General features: G+C 45.2%; 1 long non-coding RNA gene across 1 annotated transcript; it reads right to left on the bottom strand.

Annotated features, from left to right (window-relative positions):
* Positions 1-1,901: 1,901 nt before the first annotated feature.
* LOC127929580 (uncharacterized) lies at positions 1,902-15,297 on the bottom strand. Its single transcript, XR_008135256.1, has 2 exons — positions 14,959-15,297; positions 1,902-5,132 (listed from the first exon to the last, which is right to left on the bottom strand). It is a non-coding gene; the product is annotated as an uncharacterized LOC127929580 (long non-coding RNA).
* Between the last annotated feature and the right edge of the window lie 277 nt (positions 15,298-15,574).

Here is a 15,574-nt window from a genome sequence, read left to right as displayed (position 1 = left end):
AGCAACAAACACTGACACTACACATCCAAGTATAAATGATCAAATTATGAAAGAGAAGCATTGTAATTTGGAGTTCTGTTAAGTGAGTGTAGAAGAGGAACAAAATATTGTTGTCTATCAACAATGACAAGCCACTGGGGTCTGACAACTTGGATGGAACATAACTGAGGGACAATAGTGGATGATATTTCCACTCCAACTTGCAATATCTTCAATTTAAGACTACCAGAGAGTGTGTGCCCTCAGGCCTGGAGGGAAGCTAAAGTGATTCCGTTACCCAAGAAGAGTAAAACCCCCTTTACTGGCTCAAAAAGCCGCCCAATCAGCCTGTTACCAACCTTTAGTAAAATTCTGGAAAAATGTGTTTTTGACAAGATGCAATCTTACTGATTATTGACCTGTTCAGTAAGTTGACCTGTTGACCTGTTCAGTAAGATGACCTGTTGACCTGTTCAGTAAGATGACCTGTTGACCTGTTCAGTAAGATGACCTGTTGACCTGTTGACCTGTTCAGTAAGATGACCTGTTGACCTGTTCAGTAAGATGACCTGTTGACCTGTTCAGTATGATGACCTGTTCAGTAAGATGACCTGTTGACCTGTTCAGTAAGATGACCTTTTGACCTGTTCAGTAAGATGACCTGTTGACCTGTTCAGTAAAATGACCTGTTGACCTGTCCAGTAAGATGACCTTTGTTGACCTGTCCAGTAAGATGACCTGTTCAGTAGATGACCTGTTCAGTAAGATGACCTGTTGACCTGTTCAGTAAGATGACCTGTTCAGTAAGATGACCTGTTGACCTGTCCAGTAAGATGACCTTTGTTGACCTGTCCAGTAAGATGACCTGTTCAGTAGATGACCTGTTCAGTAAGATGACCTGTTCAGTAAGATGACCTGTTGACCTGTTCAGTAAGATGACCTGTTGACCTGTTCAGTAAGATGACCTGTTGACCTGTTCAGTAAGATGACCTGTTGACCTGTTCAGTAGATGACCTGTTCAGTAAGATGACCTGTTGACCTGTTCAGTAAGATAACCTGATGACCTGATGACCTGTTCAGTAAGATGACCTGTTCAGTAAGATGACCTGTTGACCTGTTCAGTAAGATGACCTGTTCAGTAAGATGACCTGTGTTGACCTGTTCAGTAAGATGACCTGTGTTGACCTGTTCAGTTAGATGACCTGTTCAGTAAGATGACCTGTTCAGTAAGATGACCTGTTCAGTAAGATGACCTGTTGACCTGTTCAGTAAGATGACCTGTTCAGTAAGATGACCTGTTGACCTGTTCAGTATGATGACCTGTTGATCTGTTCAGTAAGATGACCTGTTCAGTAAGATGACCTGTTGACCTGTTCAGTAAGTTGACCTGTTCAGTAAGATGACCTGTTCAGTTAGATGACCTGTTCAGTAAGATGACCTGTTGACCTGTTCAGTAAGTTGACCTGTTCAGTAAGATGACCTGTTCAGTAAGATGACCTGTTGACCTGTTCAGTAAGATGACCTGTTCAGTAAGATGACCTGTTGACCTGTTCAGTATGATGACCTGTTGACCTGTTCAGTAAGATGACCTGTTCAGTAAGATGACCTGTTGACCTGTTCAGTAAGTTGACCTGTTCAGTAAGATGACCTGTTCAGTTAGATGACCTGTTCAGTAAGATGACCTGTTGACCTGTTCAGTAAGTTGACCTGTTCAGTAAGATGACCTGTTCAGTAAGTTGACCTGTTCAGTAAGATGACCTGTTCAGTTAGATGACCTGTTCAGTAAGATGACCTGTTGACCTGTTCAGTAAGTTGACCTGTTCAGTAAGATGACCTGTTCAGTTAGATGACCTGTTCAGTAAGTTGACCTGTCCTGTAAGATGACCTGTTCAGTTAGATGACCTGTTCAGTAAGATGACCTGTTGACATGTGAAATATTAATTTTATTACAAGTGTATGTTATAATTACATCCAGACAACTTCCACAGTGTCCATAAAAGGACCAATCGTGTCCATATCAGAAGAAAATGGCTGATAATGACAGGGCTTTTCTTGCCTGAGATGGAAAAATATGTTTTCTTAAGAGGTTCAATATGTCCTTAATGTCGTGAGGTGCTCAGAAATAAGTATTTATTTTTGGTTTTTAAAAAAATCGTACCGTTTTTGTGTAATGTCCCAGCTGCAGATAGCTAAGTAGTGAACAGAGATATCATCAAAATCCATGTCAACAACCACACTGTGTTACATAACAGTGGATAGGGGAGGGAGGAAGAGGGAGGAGGCAGTCCAACACGATTTGGCACTACATGATGCGTCCCAAATTGCATCCTATTTCCTATATATATTGCACTACCACAATCCTGGTCAACAGTAGCACACTAGATAGGAGGGGTATTTGAGACGCTAACATGGATTCATACCAGTTAACCTTCGACCTCATCCCCAGGCTATTGGGCACAGGAGGAAGAGTCTGGTATGGTGTGGTGTAATCTTGGCACCCCAGAATCAAAATCCTGTGTGAGCAGCCTGTTTTGCTTACGTTTGGTTCCTAGTGAACAGGTGTGGGAGTCAGACCACCAACCAGGAAACGTTAGACAGTATGTTAGCCAGTATGTGAGGTAGGTTTCCTCTTTGGCCAGAGGATTGCTGCTCTACTCTCCTGGACAGCTGGTTCTGTTAGTGCATCAACAACATGATAAAAAACATGATGAAGATGCTGCTGGACTCTTCAAGGGCTTTGGGCATCAAAGACCATCAAAACACCTGCATTGTTTACAAAAAAAGATAATTGGCAACCAACCAATTACAGACTACAACCTTCTAACAGAAAAGAAACACTGCATATTTCCAATCAAAAAACGCATCTTTTGACCAATCGGTAAAATAATGTTAATTGTGTAGAAAAACAATCTGTAAAATAGCATTGAATCAGCTAAACAGGCAGGATCCCTTTTCCCGTTCAACTCTTCATCTCTCTTCTCAAATCAACAGGAAATAAAACAAATCTAGATGTAACACAAATATACATTTTGAGATGTGACATAGTATTTTCATATTCACTCAAAAATTCCTGTTCTTTTTTCAAAGCTTTCTCACAACAAAAAAAAACCCCCAAAGTGTTTCTCTGTGAAGTACAGAGCACTGAGCGTATACCGAGCTATTTATTTTCATGCCTTTTACATTTTATTTCAGCTCGTGTCAAATTTGGCTGAAAACAAAATGTCAAATCCTCAAAAGTTGTTTGGAGAAACGTGACGTCAACGTCAACAGAGGTTATAGTATCAGACGTTAGGTTACAAAAAAAAAAATCCTACTTTCCGATATAATGTTATGGATATGTTAAAGAAAACCCCACTGAACGAGTCAGAAACATAAATAATCGTATTTGTCTCAGTAAAATATAAAACATAACAAAGTGAAACTTTGTCACCAAAGGGGTGTTTTGGACACCCTAATATTAGTTTGGTCTCTACATTCGCTAATCCTTTGGCTGGTCGGTGGGACGGAGCGCTTCTATAGGACAGCCCTGTCTACGGTATCAGGGTCGTGTTCATTAGTGCACAACGTAGCAAAACGTTAAACACACGGAAAGCGTTCAGCAACAAAAATGAGTTTCTTTTTTGGACAAGTTCAGGTAGTCTGTTTTCTTCTGTTTGGTTTCTTGTGAATAGAACCCAGGCTATTTTGGTGTGCAACGAGGTACAGAACAGGGCTTCCAGACAGACAGAGTAGAGAGAGAATAGAGAGAGAATAGAGAGAGAATAGAGAGAGTAGAGAGAGAGTAGAGAGAGAGTGAGAGACAGACAGAGAGTAGAGAGAGAGAGAGACAGAGTAGAGAGAGAGTAGAGAGAGAGTGAGAGAGACAGAGTAGAGAGAGAGTAGAGAGAGAGAGTGAGAGAGAGTAGAGAGAGTAGAGAGAGTAGAGGGAGAGTGAGAGAGAATGAGAGAGACAGAGGTAGAGAGAGCGAGACCCATCCACTCTGCTCCATGGCTCTTCCCAGCAGGCCATTGTCTCACGTCAGATAGCGTCACTCCTACGGGGGGCTCATCCCTCAACCGATCTGTCACGTAGGACGTGGAACACATCTCTAATAATCTACCATTTGCTCTTCTGCCTAATTCTAGTTCCTAATTCTGAAAATAACTCTCTCTGTAGCTATGACACACTGTATACTACGGAAACCACGCTCAATCACTTGAGTAAACTCCAGTTAGCAGCCGAGTGCAGGGCTTGTTTGAATGGCCATACGGTAGATAGTTTGCCAGCTTGTAAGGCACCAAAGTTCTGGGACTGTTCTCAGAAATCAGCAGGTTTCTGACTCAGTGTGCCTTGCTACATTCAGCTGTGCTGTAGAACTCGGCACACTATATCACCTCAGAACAAGATATCGTGAAAACTCATTTGTGCATTAGCTAGACTTTACTAGGATTATTCAGCATTGAGTGTGTGTGTGTGAACTCGCATTGTTAGCATCCCTGCCTTTGATTATGGATTGATTTGAGACGGGTACAGCCAGCAAGCAGACACTAGCTACTGTAGCTGACGCGTTAGCTAGCTAATTTTAGTGTACATTACGAATTTCATAAATACTGATTCTTCCAACCACACCTTCATTAGATGTAGAATTAGATAGTGAAGATGTATTAGCTTTTTTAAAAATCTGACTCCAGGTTGATATTTCCGGTCAGATTAACTCTGACTCTTTCAGATGATGTAGAGGCTTTTAGCAGACGATGGTAACATTCCCGAATGTTAGACAGCATATTGCGGCCAAACTTATTTCCCATGAGTGTTTGCAAGTTATCAGACAGATCAGTGCAGGCGGTCGTTGCGCTACCTGACGTGAGACAATGCCCAGCAGGCAGGATGGGACGTTCCGACTGACTGGGTTTCACAAATACAAACACCAAAACTAAAAAGGAAAACTTCAGTCTGTAGACCCAAAAGCCCATTTCCTCGGTAATCTCCAAGTCGAGAGTATCTGTGTCTGTGTGTGACACTGGTAACTCGGGTAGAGAAGTGTTTGAGATCTTATGTCCACTTTCCAATGTGCTCCTAAGGGGAGCTGGCCGTGTCAGTCTTCCTCTGTTTCTGTCTCCTGTGGTTGCTTGTCCTGTAATACTGGAATGACAGACTCCCACGCTGCAAGGCACTGAAACACACAGAGAGATGGTCGTGTTAACACACTGAAACACACAGAGAGATGGTGGTGTTAACACACAGAGAGATGGTGGTGTTAACACACAGAGAGATGGTCGTGTTAACACACAGAGAGATGGTCGTGTTAACACACTGAAACACACAGAGAGATGGTCGTGTTAACACACTGAAACACACAGAGAGATGGTCGTGTTAACACACTGAAACACACAGAGAGATGGTCGTGTTAACACACAGAGAAATGGTCGTGTTAACACACTGAAACACACAGAGAGATGGTGGTGTTAACACACAGAGAGATGGTCGTGTTAACACACTGAAACACACAGATAGATGGTCCTGTTAACACACTGAAACACACAGAGAGATGGTGGTGTTAACACACAGAGAGATGGTCGTGTTAACACACAGAGAGATGGTCGTGTTAACACACAGAGAGATGGTCGTGTTAACACACAGAGAGATGGTCGTGTTAACACACTGAAACACACAGAGAGACGGTGGTGTTAACACACAGAGAGATGGTCCTGTTAACACACAGAGAGATGGTCGTGTTAACACACTGAAACACACAGAGAGATGGTGGTGTTAACACACAGAGAGATGGTCGTGTTAACACACAGAGAGATGGTCGTGTTAACACACAGAGAGATGGTCGTGTTAACACACAGAGAGATGGTCCTGTTAACACACTGAAACACACAGAGAGATGGTCGTGTTAACACACAGAGAGATGGTCCTGTTAACACACTGAAACACACAGAGAGATGGTGGTGTTAACACACAGAGAGATGGTCCTGTTAACACACAGAGAGATGGTCGTGTTAACACACAGAGAGATGGTCGTGTTAACACACTGAAACACACAGAGAGATGGTCGTGTTAACACACAGAGAGATGGTCGTGTTAACACACAGAGAGACGGTCGTGTTAACACACAGAGAGACGGTGGTGTTAACACACAGAGAGACGGTGGTGTTAACACACAGAGAGATGGTCGTGTTAACACACAGAGAGATGGTCGTGTTAACACACAGAGAGATGGTCGTGTTAACACACAGAGAGATGGTCGTGTTAACACACTGAAACACATAGAGAGATGGTCCTGTTAACACACTGAAACACACAGAGAGATGGTGGTGTTAACACACAGAGAGATGGTCGTGTTAACACACAGAGAGATGGTCGTGTTAACACACTGAAACACACAGAGAGATGGTGGTGTTAACACACAGAGAGATGGTCGTGTTAACACACAGAGAGATGGTCGTGTTAACACACAGAGAGATGGTCGTGTTAACACACTGAAACACACAGAGAGATGGTCGTGTTTACACACAGAGAGACGGTAGTGTTAACACACTGAAACACACAGAGAGACGGTCGTGTTAACACACAGAGAGATGGTGGTGTTAACACAATGAAACACACAGAGAGATGGTCGTGTTAACACACAGAGAGATGGTCGTGTTAACACACTGAAACACACAGAGAGATGGTCGTGTTAACACACAGAGAGATGGTGGTGTTAACACAATGAAACACACAGAGAGATGGTCCTGTTAACACACTGAAACACACAGAGAGATGGTCGTGTTAACACACAGAGAGATGGTGGTGTTAACACAATGAAACACACAGAGAGATGGTCATGTTAACACACAGAGAGATGGTCGTGTTAACACACTGAAACACACAGAGAGATGGTCGTGTTAACACACTGAAACACACAGAGAGATGGTGGTGTTAACACACAGAGAGATGGTGGTGTTAACACACAGAGAGATGGTCGTGTTAACACACTGAAACACACAGAGAGATGGTCATGTTAACACACAGAGAGATGGTCGTGTTAACACACTGAAACACACAGAGAGATGGTCGTGTTAACACACTGAAACACACAGAGAGATGGTCGTGTTAACACACAGAGAGATGGTCGTGTTAACACACAGAGAGATGGTCGTGTTAACACAGAGAGATGGTCCTGTTAACACACTGAAACACACAGAGAGATGGTCGTGTTAACACACAGAGAGATGGTCATGTTAACACACTGAAACACACAGAGAGACGGTTGTGTTAACACACAGAGAGATGGTCGTGTTAACACACAGAGAGATGGTCCTGCTAACACACTGAAACACACAGAGATGGTCGTGTTAACACACAGAGAGATGGTCCTGTTAACACACTGAAACACACAGAGAGATGGTGGTGTTAACACACAGAGAGATGGTGGTGTTAACACACAGAGAGATGGTCATGTTAACACACTGAAACACACAGAGAGATGGTCATGTTAACACACAGAGAGATGGTCGTGTTAACACACTGAAACACACAGAGAGATGGTCGTGTTAACACACTGAAACACACAGAGAGATGGTCGTGTTAACACACAGAGAGATGGTCGTGTTAACACAGAGAGATGGTCGTGTTAACACACAGAGAGATGGTCGTGTTAACACACAGAGAGATGGTCCTGTTAACACACTGAAACACACAGAGAGATGGTCGTGTTAACACACAGAGAGATGGTCGTGTTAACACACTGAAACACACAGAGAGACGGTTGTGTTAACACACAGAGAGACGGTCGTGTTAACACACAGAGAGATGGTCCTGTTAACACACAGAGAGATGGTCCTGTTAACACACTGAAACACACAGAGATGGTCGTGTTAACACACAGAGAGATGTTCCTGTTAACACACTGAAACACACAGAGAGATGGTCGTGTTAACACACAGAGAGATGGTCTAGAACCAAAAAATTTGATCATATTACTCCAGTGCTAGCCTCTCTACACTGGCTTCCTGTCAAAGCAAGGGCTGATTTCAAGGTTTTACTGCTAACCTACAAAGCATTACATGGGCTTGCTCCTACCTACCTCTCTGATTTGGTCCTGCCGTACATACCTACACGTACGCTACGGTCACAAGACGCAGGCCTCCTAATTGTCCCTAGAATTTCTAAGCAAACAGCTGGAGGCAGGGCTTTCTCCTATAGAGCTCCATTTTTATGGAACGGTCTGCCTACCTATGTCAGAGACGCAAACTCGGTCTCAACCTTTAAGTCTTTACTGAAGACTCATCTCTTCAGTGGGTCATATGATTGAGTGTAGTCTGGCCCAGGAGTGGGAAGGTGAACGGAAAGGCTCTGGAGCAACGAACCGCCCTTGCTGTCTCTGCCTGGCCGGTTCCCCTCTTTCCACTGGGATTCTCTGCCTCTAACCCTGTTACAGGGGCTGAGTCACTGGCTTGCTGGGGCTCTCTCGTGCCGTCCCTGGGGGGGGGGGGTGCGTCACCTGGGTGGGTTGATTCACTGTTGTGGTCGGCCTGTCTGGGTTGGCCCCCCCCTTGGGTTGTACCGTGGCGGAGATCTTTGTGGGCTATACTCGGCCTTGTCTCAGGATGGTAAGTTGGTGGTTGAAGATATCCCTCTAGTGGTGTGGGGGCTGTGCTTTGGCATGGCAAAGTGGGTGGGGTTATATCCTTTTTGGCCCTGTCCGGGGTGTCCTCGGATGGGGCCACAGTGTCTCCTGACCTCTCCTGTCTCAGCCTCCAGTATTTATGCTGCAGTAGTTTATGTGTCGGGGGCTAGTGTCAGTTTGTTATATCTGGAGTACTTCTCCTGTCCTATTCGGTGTCCTGTGTGAATCTAAGTGTGCGTTCTCTAATTCTCTCCTCTCTTTCTTTCTCTCTCTGAGCCCTAGGCCCCAGGACCCTGAGCCCTAGGGCCACTGCTGCTCCAGTGTCCCAGGACCATGTCCCAGGACTACCTGACATGATGGCTCCTTGCTGTCCCCAGTCCACCTGACTGTGCTGCTGCTCCAGTTTCAACTGTTCTGCCTTATTATTATTCGACCATGCTGGTCATTTATGAACATTTGAACATCTTGGTCATGTTCTGTTATAATCTCTACCCGGCACAGCCAGAAGAGGACTGGCCACCCCACATAGCCCGGTTCCTCTCTAGGTTTCTTCCTAGGTTTTGGCCTTTCTAGGGAGTTTTTCCTAGCCACCGTGCTTTTACACCTGCATTGTTTGCTGTTTGGGGTTTTAGGCTGAGGGTTTCTGTACAGCACTTTGAGATATCAGCTGATGTACGAAGGGCTATATAAATACATTTGATTTGATTTGATTTGGTCCTGTTAACACACTGAAACACACAGAGAGACGGTCGTGTTAACACACAGAGAGATGGTCGTGTTAACACACAGAGAGATGGTCTTGTTAACACACTGAAACACACAGAGAGATGGTCCTGTTAACACACTGAAACACACAGAGAGATGGTCGTGTTAAAACACTGAAGCACACAGAGAGATGGTCGTGTTAACACACTGAAACACACAGAGAGATGGTTGTGTTAACACACTGAAACACACAGAGAAATGGTCGTGTTAACACACAGAGAGATGGTCGTGTTAACACACAGAGAGATGGTCCTGTTAACACACTGAAACACACAGAGAGACGGTCGTGTTAACACACTGAAACACACAGAGATGGTCGTGTTAACACACAGAGAAATGGTCGTGTTAACACACAGAGAGATGGTCGTGTTAACACACTGAAACACACAGAGAGATGGTCGTGTTAACACACTGAAACACACAGAGAGATGGTCGTGTTAACACACTGAAACACACAGAGAGATGGTCGTGTTAACACACTGAAACACACAGAGAGATGGTCGTGTTAACACACTGAAACACACAGAGAAATGGTCCTGTTAACACACTGAAACACACAGAGAGACGGTCGTGTTAACACACTGAAACACACAGAGAGACGGTCGTGTTAACACACTGAAACACACAGAGAGACGGTCGTGTTAACACACTGAAACACACAGAGATGGTCGTGTTAACACACAGAGAGATGGTCGTGTTAACACGCAGAGAGATGGTCGTGTTAACACACAGAGAGATGGTCCTGTTAACACACTGAAACACACAGAGAGATGGTCGTGTTAACACACTGAAACACACAGAGATGGTCCTGTTAACACACTGAAACACACAGAGAGATGGTCGTGTTAACACACTGAAACACACAGAGAGATGGTCCTGTTAACACACTGAAACACACAGAGAGATGGTCGTGTTAACACACTGAAACACACAGAGATGGTCGTGTTAACACACTGAAACACACAGAGAGATGGTCGTGTTAACACACTGAAACACACAGAGAGATGGTCGTGTTAACACACTGAAACACACAGAGAGATGGTCGTGTTAACACACAGAGAGATGGTCGTGTTAACACACAGAGAGATGGTCCTGTTAACACACTGAAACACACAGAGAGATGGTCGTGTTAACACACTGAAACACACAGAGAGATGGTCCTGTTAACACACTGAAACACACAGAGAGATGGTCGTGTTAACACACTGAAACACACAGAGATGGTCGTAGAACGTTCAGCCTGCTGCACTGAAACACTAGTAGGGATGGAGAACATTCAGCCTGCTGCACTGAAACACTAGTAGGGATGGAGAACATTCAGCCTGCTGCACTGAAACACTAGTAGGGATGGAGAACATTCAGCCTGGTAGGGATGGAGAACATTCAGCCTGCTGCACTGAAACACTAGTAGGGATGGAGAACATTCAGCCTGCTGCACTGAAACACTAGTAGGGATGGAGAACATTCAGCCTGCTGCACTGAAACACTAGTAGGGATGGAGAACATTCAGCCTGCTGCACTGAAACACTAGTAGGGATGGAGAACATTCAGCCTGCTGCACTGAAACACTAGTAGGGATGGAGAACATTCAGCCTGCTGCACTGAAACACTAGTAGGGATGGAGAACATTCAGCCTGCTGCACTGAAACACTAGTAGGGATGGAGAACATTCAGCCTGCTGCACTGAAACACTAGGGATGGAGAACATTCAGCCTGCTGCACTGAAACACTAGTAGGGATGGAGAACATTCAGGAGTAGGGACAGAACATTCAGCCTGCTGCACTGAAACACTAGTAGGGATGGAGAACATTCAGCCTGCTGCACTGAAACACTAGTAGGGATGGAGAACATTCAGCCTGCTGCACTGAAACACTAGTAGGGATGGAGAACATTCAGCCTGCTGCACTGAAACACTAGTAGGGATGGAGAACATTCAGCCTGCTGCACTGAAACACTAGTAGGGATGGAGAACATTCAGCCTGCTGCACTGAAACACTAGTAGGGATGGAGAACATTCAGCCTGCTGCACTGAAACACTAGTAGGGACGGAGAACATTCAGCCTGCTGCACTGAAACACTAGTAGGGATGGAGAACATTCAGCCTGCTGCACTGAAACACTAGTAGGGATGGAGAACATTCAGCCTGCTGCACTGAAACACTAGTAGGGATGGAGAACATTCAGCCTGCTGCACTGAAACACTAGTAGGGATGGAGAACATTCAGCCTGCTGCACTGAAACACTAGTAGGGATGGAGAACATTCAGCCTGCTGCACTGAAAACACAGCCTGCTGCACTGAAACACTAGTAGGGATGGAGAACATTCAGCCTGCTGCACTGAAACACTAGTAGGGATGGAGAACATTCAGCCTGCTGCACTGAAACACTAGTAGGGATGGAGAACATTCAGCCTGCTGCACTGAAACACTAGTAGGGATGGAGAACATTCAGCCTGCTGCACTGAAACACTAGTAGGGATGGAGAACATTCAGCCTGCTGCACTGAAACACTAGTAGGGATGGAGAACATTCAGCCTGCTGCACTGAAACACTAGTAGGGATGGAGAACATTCAGCCTGCTGCACTGAAACACTAGTAGGGATGGAGAACATTCAGCCTGCTGCACTGAAACACTAGTAGGGATGGAGAACATTCAGCCTGCTGCACTGAAACACTAGTAGGGATGGAGAACATTCAGCCTGCTGCACTGAAACACTAGTAGGGATGGAGAACATTCAGCCTGCTGCACTGAAACACTAGTAGGGATGGGGAGAACATTCAGCCTGCTGCACTGAAACACTAGTAGGGATGGAGAACATTCAGCCTGCTGCACTGAAACACTAGTAGGGATGGAGAACATTCAGCCTGCTGCACTGAAACACTAGTAGGGATGGAGAACATTCAGCCTGCTGCACTGAAACACTAGTAGGGACGGAGAACATTCAGCCTGCTGCACTGAAACACTAGTAGGGACGGAGAACATTCAGCCTGCTGCACTGAAACACTAGTAGGGATGGAGAACATTCAGCCTGCTGCACTGAAACACTAGTAGGGATGGAGAACGTTCAGCCTGCTGCACTGAAACACTAGTAGGGACGGAGAACATTCAGCCTGCTGCACTGAAACACTAGTAGGGACGGAGAACATTCAGCCTGCTGCACTGAAACACTAGTAGGGATGGAGAACATTCAGCCTGCTGCACTGAAACACTAGTAGGGACGGAGAACATTCAGCCTGCTGCACTGAAACACTAGTAGGGATGGAGAACATTCAGCCTGCTGCACTGAAACACTAGTAGGGATGGAGAACATTCAGCCTCGTAGGGATGGAGAACATTCAGCCTGCTGCACTGAAACACTAGTAGGGACGGAGAACATTCAGCCTGCTGCACTGAAACACTAGTAGGGATGGAGAACATTCAGCCTGCTGCACTGAAACACTAGTAGGGACGGAGAACGTTCAGCCTCGTAGGGACGGAGAACGTTCAGCCTCGTAGGGACGGAGAACGTTCAAATCAAATCAAATACAACAGCTGGAGACTGTCGTGTCTTTGGCATCATTAAAACTGAAGACCTATTTAACAAATAACTCTCTGTAATTATTATTACGTGATTAAACTACTTATTAATCAGAAGACTAATTGATCAAATATTAAAATATCTGAAAAGTTATATTAGGAAAATTATAACTTAAATTAGTCCTTGGTGCCCAGACTTCCTCGTTAATTACAGTTACGTGATTAACCTTTTTGGGATAGGGGGCAGAGTTCCAGAACTTTTCTGAAGGAATTCTCCGGTTGGAACATTATTGATGTTTTATGTTAAAAACATCCTAACGATTGATTCCATACATCTTTTGACATGTTTCTGAAGGACTGTAATGGAACTTTTCGAGTTTTGTCTGGATGAAGTGCCTGTGCCTCATGAAGATGGATTACTGGGATTGGGAATTTAGCCAGGACACCGGGGTTCACACCCCTACTCTTACGATAAGTGCCATGGGATCTTTAATGACCTCAGAGAGTCAGGACACCGGGGTTAACACCCCTACTCTTACGATAAGTGTCATGGGATCTCTTATTGACCTCAGAGAGTCAGGACACCGGGGTTAACACCCCTACTCTTACGATAAGTGTCATGGGATCTCTTATTGACCTCAGAGAGTCAGGACACCGGGGTTAACACCCCTACTCTTACGATAAGTGTCATGGGATCTTTAATGACCTCAGAGAGTCAGGACACCCGTTTAACGTCCCATTCGAAAGACGGCACCCTGCACCCTGGCCCTCAAACCATCATGGTCACCTAATAATCCCCAGTTTACAAATGGCTCATTCATCCCCCTCCTCTCCCCTTTAACTATTCCCCAGGTCGTTGCTGCAAATGAGAACGTGTTCTCAGTCAACTTACCTGGTAAAATAACGGATAAATAAATAAATAAATAAAACACAGGGCAGTGTCCCCAATCACTGCCCTGGGGCATTGGGTAATATTTTATAGACCAGAGGAAAGAGTGCATCCTACTGGCCCTCCAACAGCACATCCAGTAGCATCTGGTCTCCCATCCAGGGACTGACCAGGGAGTGCCTCCTACTGGCCCTCCAACACCACTTCCAGAAGCATCTGGTCTCCCATCCAGGGACTGACCAGGGAGTGCCTCCTACTGGCCCTCCAACACCACTTCCAGAAGCATCTGGTCTCCCATCCAGGGACTGACCAGGGAGTGCCTCCTACTGGCCCTCCAACACCACTTCCAGAAGCATCTGGTCTCCCACCCAGGGACTGACCAGGGAGTGCCTCCTACTGGCCCTCCAACACCACTTCCAGAAGCATCTGGTCTCCCACCCAGGGACTGACCAGGGAGTGCCTCCTACTGGCCCTCCAACACCACATCCAGCAGCATCTGGTCTCCCATCCAGGCACTGACCAGGACCAACCCTGCTTAGCTTCAGAAGCAAGCCAGCAGTGGTATCAACAGGTATATGTCGTATAGTTTAGTTAGTTAGTTCCTTGTGTTTAGTCTTTTAGAGCAAACGGTACATTGGTCCAATTTCTATATTTACTATAATATTCAATGATTTCTATACAATGTCAATATATTTTGTACTTAACGTGAGGGATTAATTTGCGCACACTATTGATTATAGTAGAACAAGCTATTCAATACCGGTTTAGGAGTGTCCACTTGGTAAATGTTGATGTTTCTCAGGTACTAATTTAGCTAAATACAGTAAGTCATCACAAGTGCGACACGTGTTTGTGATACTGTATGTTGAAGACCAGGACATAGAACTTATTTCAACATATCGATTATGAATTTGGACATGAAAAAAAAAACTGTGCTTTGACACCCAAACAGGAAGCAGAAACAGTACCGTTATCAACTTATGTTTTAGGAAAATTAGTTATACATAAAAATAATAATAATAATAATTAATAGACAGGTAAAAACGACGTAACGAGCATAAAAACCTAATATGATGAATTGATTTTGATGATATTACTGAAAATACATTGGATCAATAAGAAACGTTTTGCTTTGCACCCTGTACTACCACCTGTATTAAATGGACACATGATAACATGAGCCAGTGGTCTGTTGTAGTCTCCTGCTGTTACCTTCTCATAGTACTGGATGTTGTGGTCTGCCATGCCAGTGAGTAACTGTCTGAAGTCTTGTGTCTTGTTGTTCTGCCACTGGTCCCAGTCTGACTTCAGGTCAGCGTTAAAACACTCCACTCTGTCCTGGCACTTCTCCACGTCTGTAGGCACCTGTTGTAGAGAGGGGACAGAACTAAGCACCTGCTGTAGAGAGGGGACAGAACTAAGCACCTGCTGTAGAGAGGGGACAGGGGACAGAACTAAGAACCTGCTGTAGAGAGGACAGGGGACATAACTAATCACCTGCTGTAGAGAGGGGACAGGACTAAGCACCTGCAGTTGAGAGGGGACAGGACTAAGCACCTGTTGTAGAGAGGGGACAGAACTAAGCACCTGCTGTAGAGAGGACAGGGAACAGAACTAAGCACCTGCTGTAGAGAGGGGGACAGAACTAAGCACCTGCTGTAGAGAGGGACAGAACTACCTGCTGTAGCAGGGACCTGCCTGTAGAGAGGACAGGGGACAGAACTAAGCACCTGCTGTAGAGAGGACAGGGAACAGAACTAAGCACCTGCTGTAGAGAGGACAGGGGACAGAACTAAGCACCTGCTGTAGAGAGGACAGGGGACAGAAC

Source organism: Oncorhynchus keta, unplaced genomic scaffold (assembly GCF_023373465.1).
Source record: "Oncorhynchus keta strain PuntledgeMale-10-30-2019 unplaced genomic scaffold, Oket_V2 Un_scaffold_8424_pilon_pilon, whole genome shotgun sequence".
Taxonomy (NCBI): domain Eukaryota; kingdom Metazoa; phylum Chordata; class Actinopteri; order Salmoniformes; family Salmonidae; genus Oncorhynchus; species Oncorhynchus keta.
Note: the sequence above shows the minus strand (reverse complement) of the source record. Positions and strands in the feature narration are given on the sequence as shown.